This window comes from Synchiropus splendidus, chromosome 9 (genome assembly GCF_027744825.2).
Source record: "Synchiropus splendidus isolate RoL2022-P1 chromosome 9, RoL_Sspl_1.0, whole genome shotgun sequence".
Classification (NCBI taxonomy): domain Eukaryota; kingdom Metazoa; phylum Chordata; class Actinopteri; order Syngnathiformes; family Callionymidae; genus Synchiropus; species Synchiropus splendidus.
Window position 1 is genome coordinate 5,937,234 of NC_071342.1, and position 15,539 is coordinate 5,952,772.

The 15,539-nt window shown below is 40.4% G+C and overlaps 1 protein-coding gene across 1 annotated transcript in view; it reads left to right on the forward strand.

Annotated features, from left to right (window-relative positions):
• The first annotated feature begins 604 nt into the window (after positions 1-604).
• The window catches only part of LOC128764929 (protocadherin-15-like), a 168,806-nt gene continuing 153,871 nt past the window's right edge, over positions 605-15,539 (forward strand). The window contains exon 1 of the mRNA XM_053875217.1: positions 605-1,148. The gene's annotated coding sequence lies outside the window, so the exon portion shown is untranslated. The remainder of the gene's footprint in view (positions 1,149-15,539) is intronic.

The window sequence follows — 15,539 nt, forward strand, 5'->3', positions numbered from 1 at the left end:
GGTTGCCGAGTGAGTGACGTCTCTCCAGAAGGGAAGAGGTGCCCAGTGCGTGTCCAGCTCTGAATGTGCGCTTCTGTACAGTTTGGCTGTGACGAAGTCATAAACCAAGTAACGCTCTGTCCGAGACTCGCCTCATCCCTGTCTGAGCTCCAGCCAACAACAGGACATCAAACCCTGGAGTGTGTGCTCCAGCCTCTGAGGTGTGGAGAGCGAGCACCTCCCCTGTGACACTCTACCACGGTCCAGTGCAGAGACAGTAAAGGTTTTACACCTCAATATGAAGAAAAAACAGTCAGTAAATGTAGCTAATGGGTCCGTGCACGTTATGTTTTTCCGGCTTTTTCGGGGGCGTTGGAGTTCTGGATTTTCGCTCGAAATCCGAAGCAAAAAAATCTCAACATTTTTGTTCGAACTCTCGTTTGTTCAAAGTCCGGGACGTTCAAAAACCAAGGTACCACTGTATAGTCCATTGAGGAAGCAGGAAAAAAAAGAAAAGGCTCCCCCTTGTGGTTTTCTATGTTTTTTTTCCAGGTATGACAATCCAACACAGTGGGGCCCCTTTAAATGAATATGTGTGCGTTATAATTTTTTTTGTATTTTCTTTCATGGCCACATTAAAATTACACAGTGGACTATTAACGGGCCCCTCTCCTTCAGTTTGGTAGACTGAATTTAAGAATTAGATCAGGGCTTAAATTAAATGCAAATGTTGCACAAAAAAATAATATTTTTGTTTCATCTTTGATTGATATAAGCCAAAATAAGGAACGATATATTCTGATATATTTTCCCGGCGTGGTTAATAGGTCACGCTGATAGTTGCGTGGGGAGGAGTCTGGACGGAGCTTTAGCTCAGATCACCTTTACTGACCGCCCGGTGTAATAAGATTAGCCACTCTGCACGTCATGACCGCGGAGAGAGAGAGAGACGGAGTGTAACTGAGGAAGGGACAGACGGACGGGAGGGGAAATAGAGTGAGACAGATCGGAGGAGAGCGGAAGAGTCGCTGGTGCTGGACCATCGGCGCGTGTTGCTGCTGCTCGCCGGTGAAGTGAGCGCTTCTTCTGGGCTGAGGAGCCGCTGGAAGACGCTGGAATTGTGGATCCTTTAACGGGACCTTGCTGCGTTTGTCTTGAGAAGGAACATGGTAGGACTTTTTTTTTTCTTAACTGTATCTGCTATGCTGATTGGTCGGTCTTGACACGACAAGTTTGGGGTTAATAAAAGCGGAATCGATGAGTGTGAGTTCTGGAACAGGTGTTTCCATATGTCCATAATAGTTGTCCTGTGTTAGACCTAAGTCTTTATTGACGTTATGATGGGATAAATAGTGAGATTCATAATACTTGTAAACGTGTCAGGCTCGATTTTAATGACACACATAAATTAAAAACCGAATATATTGCAGTTATCTGTCGCTATTTAATAATATTTTTATATTTATATAAAATATTTAATTTATATAAAATATTTAATAATTGTCAACGTTTCCAATTTATTTTTACTTGTCCCTTGTTAATTATATTAGCATTTTTTCTCATTTTTCTCCTTACCTACAAATGTGCTTCTTTTTTCTTTAATTTTGTGTCTATATATATATATATCCCTACTTCTTTTATAGTTGTGCTGAAGTTCTTTCTACGACCTTTGTCTTTCATCATTTCCCATGTCCCATTTCCCTGTCTTGCCACACCTATCCTCATGTCCTCATTTATAACATCTATGAACCTCATTGGTTGTCTGCCTCATCTTCATTTATCTGGCACCTACATTTCTAACATTCCTCCTCCAGCACTGTCGCTCCTCTCCACTGATACTCATCATGTCGAATTGAAACATCTCTGGTTGTACAGTGGTACCTTGGTGAACAGGCATAATTGGTTTGACTGATTCTGGTTGCCAAAGCTATTTTTAAGGTAGTATGACTTGACCTCTGTTTGTGTCTGGGGTTCTGAACGGCTGATGACACGGCACATTGGTGTAATGGAGGGCATCGTCTCTCTAAACTGAAGTCCACTCATCATTTGGACAGTGGACTCATTGAAGCATCACTCTGAAATGCCTGTGTGTGTGTTGGTGCAGCGCAGACGAAAGAGACATGGTCATTTTCGGGACCGATTATGGTGGTTTCTGCAGATTTGTAAAGCTTTGGAAGGTTTCCTCATCCACCTGTAAGGCTTCTCACTGCTGCTGCTCACGATACAACCTCCATTCAGAGCTTGCTATAAATAGGAAAACAAGACTTTATAAAACAACATACTATACAAACAAAGTCTTGTCATTGTTATTCATTCAAGATCATATTGTAGAGCTGGGTAATCTAGATCTGGAAAAAAAAAAACCCCACCACAGTTCTAAACCCTAGGACAATCCTCTGTGACACTTATGGTCTTACTCCTTCGTCTACAACCTCAGAGGAACAATTCACTGCAGCTAAGCTAAGTTGGCACCCAGCGGCCAACTGCAGTTAGCATCTAGGTATAACAAAGAGTCCTCTGTATATGTTTGCTTCAACTTCTTGTTTCATTCGGGTTTGAAAATAAAGGTTGCTGAAAACATAAAACGTGTTTTTGATTGGTTGCTCACTTCAGCATTTTTCTGAACTTCAGTAAATAAATAAATGAATTAGTAAAACCTAAAGAACAGCTGTTTTATGGTGGTTTAAAAGTCAAACCGTCTTTTTAATATAAATATTTTTTGTCCTTTTAATTGCCTAGTCCAGCTTTGAAAACTCGGAATGCTGTTCACCTGAGACCCTGTGCTTTCATACAGGAGGCGCAAGTTCAAATCCTCATATGCAGGAAGCGGTGTTTCAATGGTTCAGGTTTTGCATTGCCACTCCTTACATGAATGGCCTTAAAAAAATATTGTAGGTTATTGACTTTTTCATTCTGCATCTCACGTTAATCGCAAGCTGTGTTTGACATGTTAACATTATTGAGACGGTGCATTCTGTGTTATAGACCGGCGCAGTGAATCAAAAGAGAACCCTGCAGACAGACGCAGACATCAAATTGTCCACACAATATTTGGTCTTAAATTGGGGACATTTTGAAAAGCCCACAGTGGTGAAAATTGATTAGTGAAAGGAGTAAAGGAGAGTGCTGCAATTTGAAATAGTTGAGGCACTTGCGTAACTGATAAAAATGTCAAGCACTTGACAGAATGCATCTTATAGTCGGAGACAATGTGGGTTTCTAAGTTTCAGACAATAACTGTTGACCTTTGCAGTTTGACAGGACTGAATTACTATGCATATTATTGTCCATTAACCTTTTCATGAATGAAAATGCCATCAGTTACAATTAAATAACTATATTGGACACTTGTAGAAATCTATTTAAACCTAGGAATAATGACCAAAATGCAGACTGCTCCTTCACACTCTTTGTCCTCAGCACACCCAGCATACTCTGCTTGGAAAGTGCTCAAACTATTCAGCCGTGAAATCTAATCTCTTCTCACTTCCAAACCCCAAATGCTTCCGTTTGGAAAAAAAAAGACACACAGATTGTTGCACGGATGTACAATCTTTCATGAAAGTGGACCCTTGTTTTCACACTTAAATGGACCTCATCTCCATCACCCAGGACAAATCACCCATCTGTAGTCACATCACAGACACATTCACACCGACATACATTTTTTAGATTCCGTCCTTACTCATGGCGGTGACGTTTACTGACAGCAAACTGAAATCTGAACTCTGACAACACACTCATATGTCCAGGGTGACACACCGATACTGGAAACCAATGCTGTCTGTATCAGTAGCACATCCTCCATGCACTGCCTCCTGAAGGTACAGAAAACTGACTTTGTGTTGAATAAATAGACCGTCCAATCTGAATGTTAGCAAACTCACCCCCAATTTCCAGTTCGAACTTCCACACCACCTCAGATGTGCTGCAGAGGCTTCTCCCGTGTTATCCTCTCGGCTCCAGACTGCCCCATTCCCGGTGGAAATTGAAAATACCGTTCCAGTTCCGTGTCAACCCTGCGTTCCCTCCACCACTGTAACTGGTGGAAATGTGGGGTAACACAAAAAGGACATTATTGAGAATGGGACAAGGAACACGGGACTGAGTCTGTCGTGTTCTGGATCCTGAAAGGACAAGTAACGTTGTAATTTCTAAAATTGATATTGCAATTTCTGTGATATTTAATCCTGGTAAGTTGATGAAGTCAACTTACCAGTTGACAGATGAAGTCAACTGGTAAGTTGACTTCATCTTACCGAGTCAACTTATCAGTTGACTCGGTAAGATGAAGATATTGAGATTCAAGTATGGTACATTCAACGTATGGCCCAATTCTATACAAATTCCTCAAGGTACAATATAATTATAAAATGCTTGTGTATTTCCTTCTTATAATAATACTAAGTAATGATTATTATTATTATTATTACCAAACTTACAATGTCACATGTTATAGTATTGTCCTGTATCCAGATATGTTTCATATTGCCAGATTCCTGCCAATGACTTTGGTTTGTTAGATTATTGCTAATTTTACATTCAATGATTTACTGTCTCCAAACATTTTAACAGTAGCCAAAAATAAATGGGTCATTTTCACAAACAGCAATCTTTTTTGTGCGTTCATAGTTTTGTGTTTTTTTTAATCAACCAATACTGAAATTGCTTTTTCTAGTTTAGCCAACTGAGAATCAAGGAGTGCTTTCAAGCCTTGATTTATTTAATAGTGCAATTTATTTCTTGTTGTGGTGAGTTTGGGGTTGTTTCACTGCATGAGGGAATTAAAATAGTCGGTGCTGTTAATTGAGAGTGGCTAAACAGCCGCTCCAGGATTTTTGTGATATTTTCTGTGAGCTGAAAACTGCTCCATGTTGTTGCTGTCCTGTGTCCTTGCAGTCTCTGTCTGAGCGCAGCTGTTAATTCCCACAGTTGTAGTGTGTTTACCTGCCAAATATAGGTCGATGAGGATGTGCTGTGTTGCAATATAAGGTGACTTTTATGCGTCATTTTTTGTAGAAATGAAAATTTGTGAGAGTGCGCTTAAGTTGCAGGCAACATCTGATGGTGTTGTTGTAAATTTACATTTTATTTTTTTTCAGGAGAGCAGTTTTTCTCAAGGTGACTGTCGAAGCAATAGAGCGCTGCAGGAAACCCTGAAGTCAAACAGCAATATTTCCTTCAAGACAGAATTTAACTTTGATGCGTCTTCTATTCTAGTTGTATTCTAGTTGTACTTCTAGTTTTTACGTTTTCCATCAGGCTAGGACAAGTCTTCTCCCTTAGCTTATTTAGCCATCCTGACGCCATCACATCTATCCTCTTAGTGTCTTTAGCGTGAACGTGATCCTGTTGTTTTCCTCCTACCCTCTCAACACCAACAAATCGCCTGAATCTGGTGCTGTAGTCATACAACCCTGGCTGGGTCCACCCCAGCCCTTTCTCATTTTAGGGTGCCCCTACAGTGGGATTATGACCCCCTAGGGATGCAGGGGAAGTCTCAGCTGTTGTAGTGAAGAGTGACTCACAATAGCAGTCAGTCGCCGTCAGTCGAGGAGGACTCCGTGTTTTAAGGTAGAAGTACCGTTAAGGACCTTAGATGGGCTCTGTTGTACTCCCCAAGATGCCTCCTAAGCTTTGTATACCATCGCTTCTAGAAGGGTTGTCCGGATTTGTATTTCTTTCATGCGTTCTTGCATTTGTCATTATCCTAGAAAAACGACCAATCTAGATACAAATAGATGTAAACACTGAAGTGTCAAACACAAACGCAAATTGGCTGTTTCTTCTTCAATTATCACAGAACTCAGTGGCATTTAGATGCTTTACAGGCTTGTTAGTCGGTGGAGGAACATCTGTCCCTGTGTGTGAGACTCTCACTGTTTGGCATTTAGAATTACTGACAATGGCAACAGGCTCCCAGCTTTTGTCTGGGAGATCTGGGCTGGATCAATCCGAATATTTAAAAATGGATGTTCAAGCTGTCTGAAGTTGTGCATTGGGCTGGGCACTGTACAACTTGTCCTTCATAGACGGGTGCAGGTTGATTGAACCTTCGACAGATTCTTTTGATCCATGTTTTGACCTAGTCTCAAGAGCATGCGAGTAAATTAAACTCCACTCAGCGCACCTACAATCTGCGTTCTTCTTAGCACAGTGCTGTGCTGTCACTTGACCAGGACTTGGCGACATTTTATGTTATCAGGTTGTCAACAAAGACATTTTCCCCTGCTGCTCAAGTCGGCATTAAAAAAGTAGGTCAGTTGGCTGACAGAGGGTCTAAAGTCATTGGATAGTCAAAGCCCTTTCACTGTAATCTGAATATGTCACTGCAAAATGGTGATGCGATCTTTCAACTTGCACATGTAATGTGACAAACTTCTGCATTTTCTGGAAGCAAGTGAAAATAAATCATGGCTGATGAGATTGCTACACATATTTATGCTAGTTACAGTAGTTTCATATTGATGCCCATGCACTGAATAAACTGGAGAACAGAGAAGTCCCATGACCTTGAAGAGTTACAGTCGAAAAGTTGGAGGAAAGTGTCTGGAGGCCTTGGAGAAACAAGTGTATAAACTTGGCAAACTTGGCTGTCAAAGTTCCTCTTTGGGTCTCTTGTTTGTGATCTTAGCATGGAGAATTATTGAGTCAACTTTCTGTTAATGTGAGCCTCAGACAAACTGTGTGCACTGCTTTATAGTGTGTCATTACCCAGCTCTAGTTTTTGCTTGATTGTTCTGAAATGTGCTGAAAGTCATTTGTATTTTCAGATGAGGTGGGTGTTTTATCTTGTTTTTTTCTCTTTTTTATCACAGTAGAGGCACATCATCATGTGTGGTGTTCAATTGGTTGAGGCATCAAAGTGATGAGTGTAGGGCCCTCAGTAGGTTTGACTTGATACATATGCCTTTTAAGAAAAGGTGCTTTAGGTGTTGGAAACGATGTCAACCATTTTCATTTCATTGCCATGATTGAAGAGTGGAAGTTCTTGGTATTCATGAGTGCGCTAAATAGGTACTTTTATTGCTGAATTGTACCTGAAGGGACAAGTTATTTAGTGAAAAATTCTCCCATGTAACAGGGAGCTGTGGTCGCACTGGAGGATAGAGAAACAAAAGAGCCTGCAGAGGGAAAGAGAACGCTGTAGTGAAATGACAGTAGCCATTTCAAATGATGTGTCACTTCACTGAAGGACATCTGTATGAATCAAGGCTGTAAGTCGGGAAACTTGCTGCCAAACTATCCTCGCTACATTCATTTGTTTTTTTGTTCGCTGTAGGCGCTTTGTTTGGATTGCTCATGCTAGACAGTCTGTATTAATACATGGCTGTTTTCCTCATTTCATGTGCTTGCAAATAGTGAATGATGGTGATGACAATCCGCTGTTTTGTTGAGACATGCGAATAATGAGTTGTGTTCATCACCTCAGCGTTTGCAATTGTTGTTCCATAGAAAGGCCCATTAAACATCCTTTGAATTCTTCACTCTCCTGTTCGACTTGCTTTATTTCAGCGAGCGCTGTGTTGTCCATGACTTATTTTGCCTACTTTGTTCTGTCTTTGCATCTCACGTTTTAATGCTGAATAAGACGTGTGGAGGAGGAGCATATATGCATGCGTGGGCCACAAAAATCCACACACTGAAACAGAAAAGTTTAGTAGTACAGTACGCCAACTTTTCTTTCAGGCATCAATGGCAGAACTAACTCTTCCATGCTGCGTCAACAAATGCGAGTGTCACAACTTGAGATGCGGACAACAGCAAAATTTCATCGGAAAATAATTATGCCTTCCTCTATGGCAAAGCAGGGGGAAATACCTTTCCATGGAAACTAGTATGATGGCACTATACAGGCACCAGTGATGGGAAATTTAGGGCGTCCTGCTGAAAAAACAGGGAGTCCAGATGCCCCCCTGGAGAAAAGCCAATATGATGAGTCAGTCTGAAGGGATAAGATCATCACCCATCGAAGGGTAGGCCATGTCATTTGTACGATGTGCTAAAGACTGGATGCTTCTTTGGAATTATGAGGTGATGTTTTCCACTTGTTTATAATGCAATATGTCATAGTGACACTCCTGTTTTGGGATACGTATCGCCATATTCCTGCAGCCCAATGATACTCTGTCACTCAGTTCTCCCCTTCTTCTAGTTCAAGTCTACCTTCAATACATTCTCCTGTGCATCATATATTTCCTCAGTTTTCTCCCTCCTTTCATCACATTTCAGATGCATTCCTGTATTTATAATTGGCTCAATGACTGGGAGATATACATCCTGTACACATTTGCCAAAGATTCAACTGATGTTCTCAAACATGTTTCCCCTACTAGAGTCTGAAAAGATTGAATCTTTTAAAGAGTTTGGAATAGTTTCAAAGTCACATTTTCACACCGTTGACTTCCATCTCGATCTTTTCATTAAGACGTGATGACAGTTCGTGGGTTTCCATCCGCCACGTACATATTCCACACAATGGAACTCTATTCATCTGCACAAATGCAACCTCTGTTTCAATATTATTTGATAAGAGACTCATGGGAAGCGACGCTTGAAACGATTTGGCTCTCTAGCACGGTGAGAGGAAGTGAAATCTGGGGCAATAGTCAAATACTTGTATTATTTTCCACCTCCTTGCTCGTGTTTTTCTCTCTAATAAAATTTTATATCGAATCTGAGGAGAAATGCTGGGCTGTGATTTACCACTTTTATTTCCATGCGGAGAAGGCCATGGCACACACAGCATGAGTGCAATCATTAGATCAGCAGCTCCGAGTATCAGATACAGTAAACGCTGTGTTTCCTCTCCTATGGGGAATGATCAGTTTAAATGTAAAGTGCAACTGCAAATAAACAACACCTGCTATTCAGTCTGAAGGCTGCTGACTTCACTAATCAGACGAAAAAAAAAAAAAAAGAGATGTACCAGACGGAGAAAACACATGTCGGAACAGTACAGGCAGCCTTTAGTTTAGATCTTTTCAGTTGGTTTGTCTTCCGAGATCGACCAAGGTTCATTAGCAGGTGCTTATTTGCAATTATGAGGATTAAAAAGCAAGCGTTAATTTTGACCTCACATTTCACCACCGACACATCTAAGTTTTGAAACAACATTTGAGTCATATTGATGTGTTTTTTTCACGTCATCTGCCACCTGGTTGGCTAATGGCAGACATAATGAATGACCAGTCGACTTCAAAGTTGTAGTTAGTTGCTGCCCAATTCCATTGTGACTTTTTATTTCGCACATGACGTTGCATTTCAAGATGGATGATGACATTGGCCACGAAAGATGATGGCTGCCGTGACTCACACGACATTTTATCGGGTGATAATAGAGGGTTTTCACGGAGCGTCATCACAGCGTCATCCAAACCGGAAGCCGCCATGTTGGAGATACTCTTTGTAAACATCCCCATAGGCTGTGAATGAAGTGCTCCATCGTGTTTTTCACGATCGGAACGATTCGTACAATACAAAACACAACCGTAATTCACCATTTTTCAAGGAAACGCTGCAGAATCGCCTTCAGTACCGGTCTGTGCTGAACAGTGAGTATCTCCTACATGGCGGCTTTTGGTTTTGATGACGCGCCGTGAAAACCCTCTATACTCTGGAATGATCTGTAAATAAAGAGCGTTACACTTCCATCCTCAGCAGGCATCCCATCTCACAATTTTCATTAAATAAAATTCAATGAGTGCATGACTCATGTGATTGGCTTCTAGCTGCACAACTAACTGCATCTTGTCACTTTAAAGAAAATCCATTTTGAAGGGCAGCTTCGTCACTCTCCCTCACAGAAGTTTCCGTCAACACGCAGTGGTCTGTAATTTTAGGCACCATTGTACAGACAAAACAGATGTAACACCAAACAGCAAAGCACTTAATCCACCGCATCTGTCCTTTGAAGTATTTGAAAGCTTTAATGTGACTAATGCGTGTCAACAGCGTTGTGAGGAAATGTAAAAGCCACTTTTTAAAAGGTGCATTATGGAAGGCATTGCAGAAATAAAACTGACAGGTGTTCTGTGTGTTGCGTTGGGAATATGACTCTTCTCCTTGGCTTTCAATTGAACTGGGCATGGTGATGCAATGAGAAGTTTGGATTTTCCAGTTTTGTCCGTAGCTCCTTTGGGCACTTAGCTGGGCACTTTTAGAATTCTGCAATAATTTGCTGTTACAGTAGTCAAGGCCCTTGAGTGGAAGGACTGCCCAAACACAGCCTGACAATGTGTGTATATATTAATATATATAAAAAAATAGATAAATACATTGTTGGCTTTTAGCTGTTCATAAGAAACATTGTTGTCACTTGGTTTATATATAGTACCTCAAATGACGATTCATTTCAATCATGGTGCCCGATGGAGTAACATCCAAAATGAAGTCACACAGGAGGGGAAATATTGGATTCCAATGAAACACATGTTGCCTTCCACATGCAGCATGGAAGATTGACCTAAAAGATGTGAAAACCCAACACTCTCATTGGGGAGTGTCTTTTGACTGGGTCTCACTGAGCAACATACAAGTGTCAGATGACCACCGTGCTGTGCTCCTACTTCAGCCTTCCCCAACCCCTTCCCTGCACTTCTTCAGTGGCCAAAAAACTGAGCCATAAAAGATCAAGAGTGAAAGTTCTTATCTTGTTAGAAACTTTAAAAATTCAGTTGCTTTATTTGTTGTCTTTTTATATACTTCATTTTTATCATTAATTTATCATAATAATTTTATTAGTAGTCTTTTTCAAATGATTTTCTTTTATTTATTTTTTCATTGAAACTGTTTTCAATGACTCAAAAACTCAGGAAGTTTGAAGAAAATTCATTTTATCGTGGAAAGACGGACAGCCTTTCACTCATTCACCAGTCATTCACTCAGCACATTTTTCCGACAATTCAACATCCTTAAAATCTACATAAACCCAGGCAACGTGTCTTAAATTTTTGTCATAAATTATATTTCCAATTTTTAAATTTTAATTTCCTGTTGGTGAAAATGGGTCAATAAAATGTTTGGTAAGACTTGTTTATTTACAGTTCATTGTCAGTAATTGTGTGTTGTTTGACTGAGACCGTTGGGTATTCCAAGTCAAAATGTAGTTTGGATTAACAAGACGCAGGAGACTACTTTATAGTGATTAATTAATGGGTAGTATGTTGTTAATACACATATGACTAAGTAGTTTATTTATGCTAAAATAGGTTTGCTGATATAGAGTGCAACCAAATGTTACAAATTGCGACATTCCTTCTGACTGAAGATAAGCTGGTAGTGTTGGTAGTGAAAAATAGTTTGGACTTCAATTATTGTAGTGTTGGGGGTGAACAGAAATATCACCCCCAGAGTCAGTGGGATACTTCTTTTGGACCCACGATCAAGACCACACACTTCTTTAGACCAAATCTTGTGCTTTGGATTTTCTCTTTCAGGAAGCTGGCTCTTTTTAAGGCTAACCTTGTGACAAGAACGGCCTTTCATTATCAATATAAAAGTAACTGGCACCAAAGTCAACAAGTCTTTTGTCTGGTATCAGCTGCATGTGTTTAAAAACCATGAGGCATAGTGATTTTCTTTGTGTGCCGCCGTGCGCCTTGTGACATGGATACCGCGTTGTTGATGCTAAGCAGACAGCCCAGAGTGGCTGAGGCGTCCACATGGGTTGAGCTTAGCGAGGTTTTAGCGATTTAGAACGTGGTCATGAGATGACTAAGGCTTGGGGATTAGAACCTTGGAGATATCTGCCTCACTCGCAGTGAACTAGATGAAATGAGGGGTTTAGCAGGCCACCGGGCCCTGTTGACATTAGATGCTACTGAATATATTATCAGCTTACTGCACCGCGTGTAGGTCTGCTTTTCCTGTTTTTAGTCATGATGTTCCTCTGATAAATAAAGGAATACGATCCCGTTGACCTTTTGAAATCATCAAAGGACAAATATTGTGGGCTTGTCATGATACTAAAATTTCAAACTTGACATCCATACCATTTTCAGGGAGCTGGTGGCAGCTCATAACAAAATGACCAGCATTTCTCCGGGCCACTGGACAGACGTACGTCATTTATCAGTTTAATGCAGGATGGAACAAACAAATGGGAGCTTTACTGACCTGATGTAAGTCATCATGGTGACTGAGTCAGTGCTGCACACGTGTTGGCTGTGTGCCGGAGAGTTGCATCAATGCCAATGCAAATTATTACTTTTGACAACCCTACTATCTTGATGTCCATTTCTGGGGCATATGAATAGCCAAAATACTTCAGTATTTAATTCAAACATTCTCATTTTTTCCACCAAAAATTCAGCTTTTTCTGTTGTTCCTGGGCTGCAGTGGTTAGAAGAATCTGTGACACTTAAGAGATGAGATCATTTTTCTGTGCCGCTGCTGGTGGACACCTGTGGCATCTTTCTCTTCCCTATCATGAGCTCTTTTTTTCCCCAGAAATCATTCTTCCAGATAGGTGGAGATGGAGAAGGACCTTGTGAGCATATGCTCGTTTTGTAGGAAGCTGCTTTGAAATATGAAGACAGACAAGTGAACACTACCAACTGGCTGTTCTAATCGGCTTCTCTCTTAATTTTTTAGACGTTGTTTTGCGGAGATGGTAATAAATAAATCACATGCAAGCAACATTCTTCTTTGTTTTCCTCCTAATTTTATTTTATTTTTTTTGAAACAAGGTGAAATTGAAAATAAATCAGTGGTTTCTTTCAAGTGTTGATGATGTGAAAGAATGAAATACATAGAAGGAGTTTGAAAACAAAATATTCAAGGAGATATTGCACTAAGAAAGATGGCTCTATGCACCGGCATAAACAAATAGATACTGATTTAAATTGATTATTAAACAAGCTGCACACAGAAGATAATATCGACAAACTGAAGAAGACTGCCACAAAAAAGCAAAAAACAATGAAGCATAATTAGAGAAATAGAAAAGTCATAAATATGACAGAAATGCTCGATACAACACAGTTCATGTACGCACACAGATCCTTTCATGTCCCTTAAAACCTCATGTGAAGACACGTTTGTGATGCTGTTCAAAAGCGCTGCTTAGTGTTCTGCAATCGAAGCCTCAGAGAGCATCAAAAATAATTGTGAAAGCACTCGGGGCCCATATTAAATCTTTCATTTGCCACTAGTGGTTTGGAAAAAGCACATAATGGTGTTTGTACATTTTTTCCCATTAGGCAAAGTCTATTCCGGCACGAACACACTTGAGTAAGATCTCCGTCTGTGCTCAGCGTCATCTCCAGACCAATCAGGGAGAGCTATTGGCTATTAGCAATTTTACAAAAGCCCATTATGTAACATTAGAAAGTTGAGTGAATTTCAGAGCAAACACTGCTTAACGGCTGTTTACATCTGTGGTCATACAACATTTTCTGGCAAAAACAAACATTACGCTAAATGCTCCAAATCTTTTAAATTGTCTGCGGTGTCTTCTTTTAGATACATTTTGAGTACATAAACTTCTTTTGTCTTCACTAATTAAATCTTACGTACTCATTGAATAGCTTTGATTCAAAATTTAAAATGAATTTATTAACCTAGTTATATACAGGTGAAGTTTATAAAATGGCCGCCTCCCTGAATGCTTTAAATAGGATGCGCTACAAGGACGCGAAAATATTCGGTGTGCCTGCAACTTCCCTCACTCTTCTGATCTATTTGTTGCGACTGTTTTCCAGTTTCCACAAAAACAACAAGTATACAAAAATCCTACAAAACGAACAAATATACAGATCACTAAAGTTCGAACAAAACCTTGCATGGTATATTTGTGATGCTGAAGTTTTTACCCATATTGAGTCAGCCCATTTTAAAACCAATGTTATCTTTCTGATACGGTAGACAACTGCAGATAACTGTGGAAAATGTGGATCATTAAAAAAAATGCTGAAAGTCCTCTTCAAGGTTCAAGCTGAAGCTTCAAGGACTTAAAAAATGTGCAATAAAAGGCAATCTCGATAGCCATGGCAAGACCTTAACGTCTCTGTGTTGATGCGTCAGAGTCATTGGATCATCAGCTTCCAATTGATTCACTGCTGCTGCTGCTGCTGCTGCTTCGCCCTTCAGTTCATCTCTTCAGCACTCACTCACCAGTAGCTGCACTGATGTAAGATAGACTCCTTAAAGGTAGTAATTGGGTCATTTTGTCAGTGTAGCTGGCTTATTACACATCGAGGAATATTCACAGAAAACCGCTATTATCCTCTGAAAGACAGTTGGACGTCTCATAGGTGAAATAATAAAAGTTCATTTGCGAAGCATTCCCTTCAGAATTTCTCATCAGAATTTTGTGGAAATGATTTGAGGGTATCCTTCCTTTTTCCCTGCAATGTTTGAGTCATTCATGCATGAATGACTTTGGCATCAACGGTTCAACCAGAGGACGGATTTGGTGACCAGTTCAGTAAGCTACTGTAGTGTAGGATTTATATGGTGGCACAGGTTGCGATTCAGACGCATGAACTGCAAGACTAAAGTGTTCCTGGCAGGAGTGGTCTTCAACCTGTTACAGAGCAAACTTGTGGGGCACTCAAACAAAGTAAAATGACCACAAAGATGGACACACAGGAAGTATGAAAGACATGAGAAGCAGGACCATCTGGAACAATTACAAGACAGGTGGTAATCAAAAAGTAGACACAGACACCAGGGAAAAGAAAATAAACGTAGCCCACAATCAGAAAATGCAACAGAGGCTAGGTTGACCGTTTGCAGGAGTCGGATCAGAAACAGGAAATCAAATCATGACACAAGGTGCCTCCTAATGCGACTTTTTTCAAGCCGACATTTGCATCCCAGAGTGACCCAGAAGTCAGTCATCTGCTTTGCATATTGCCTTCTGCAGTGTGTCCTAACTAGATGGCCAATATGCTACGTAAAAGAAAGACACGGGTTGGGGTTTAGGTTAAGGGGTGGCATGTCTTTTGCTCTACTGTAAACAGTTGTGGTACTTGGTATGTAGAGCAACTATAATTACGATGTGTTTCAAACGTATAGGCATGCATGAGGCTATATATAGCTAGTAGCATCTTGACTTGAAGGAACGATGGGAGCATGCGATCATCACCGCCCACACGTCTTTACCCCTACCACTCCTTTGGATGGAAAATATCCGGTGGAAAATACTCTGTATTTGACTCCTTTGGAGAGAGAATGTGTTGCCTTCCCCATGGGCGATGAGGAAAAAGGATCAGATATAGGACATGGAAAATGGCTGAGATACGTTTGGAGTGTTTCTTTGTTTCTACTAAGTGCTTAACTATGATGCTGCAACGCTTCATTTTTTGAGGAAATGAAGTGGTAAGCCGTTGTAGCCTTTAGCACACTAGTGTTTGGTGTAGTTGAAATTAAGCAAACCACTGATGTAGTACATTGATTGTTTGGAATATTCATCCACTGTAACGTAGCTCTAATAATGCTGTCGTATTTGGGTATGTTGTGTGGTGAGCTGTGTAAGAACCTAGTATTTTGCATTATTGCCACCAAATCCTAAACAGGAATACCTTTCAAATACAGTCTGTTTTCTTTCCTAAATG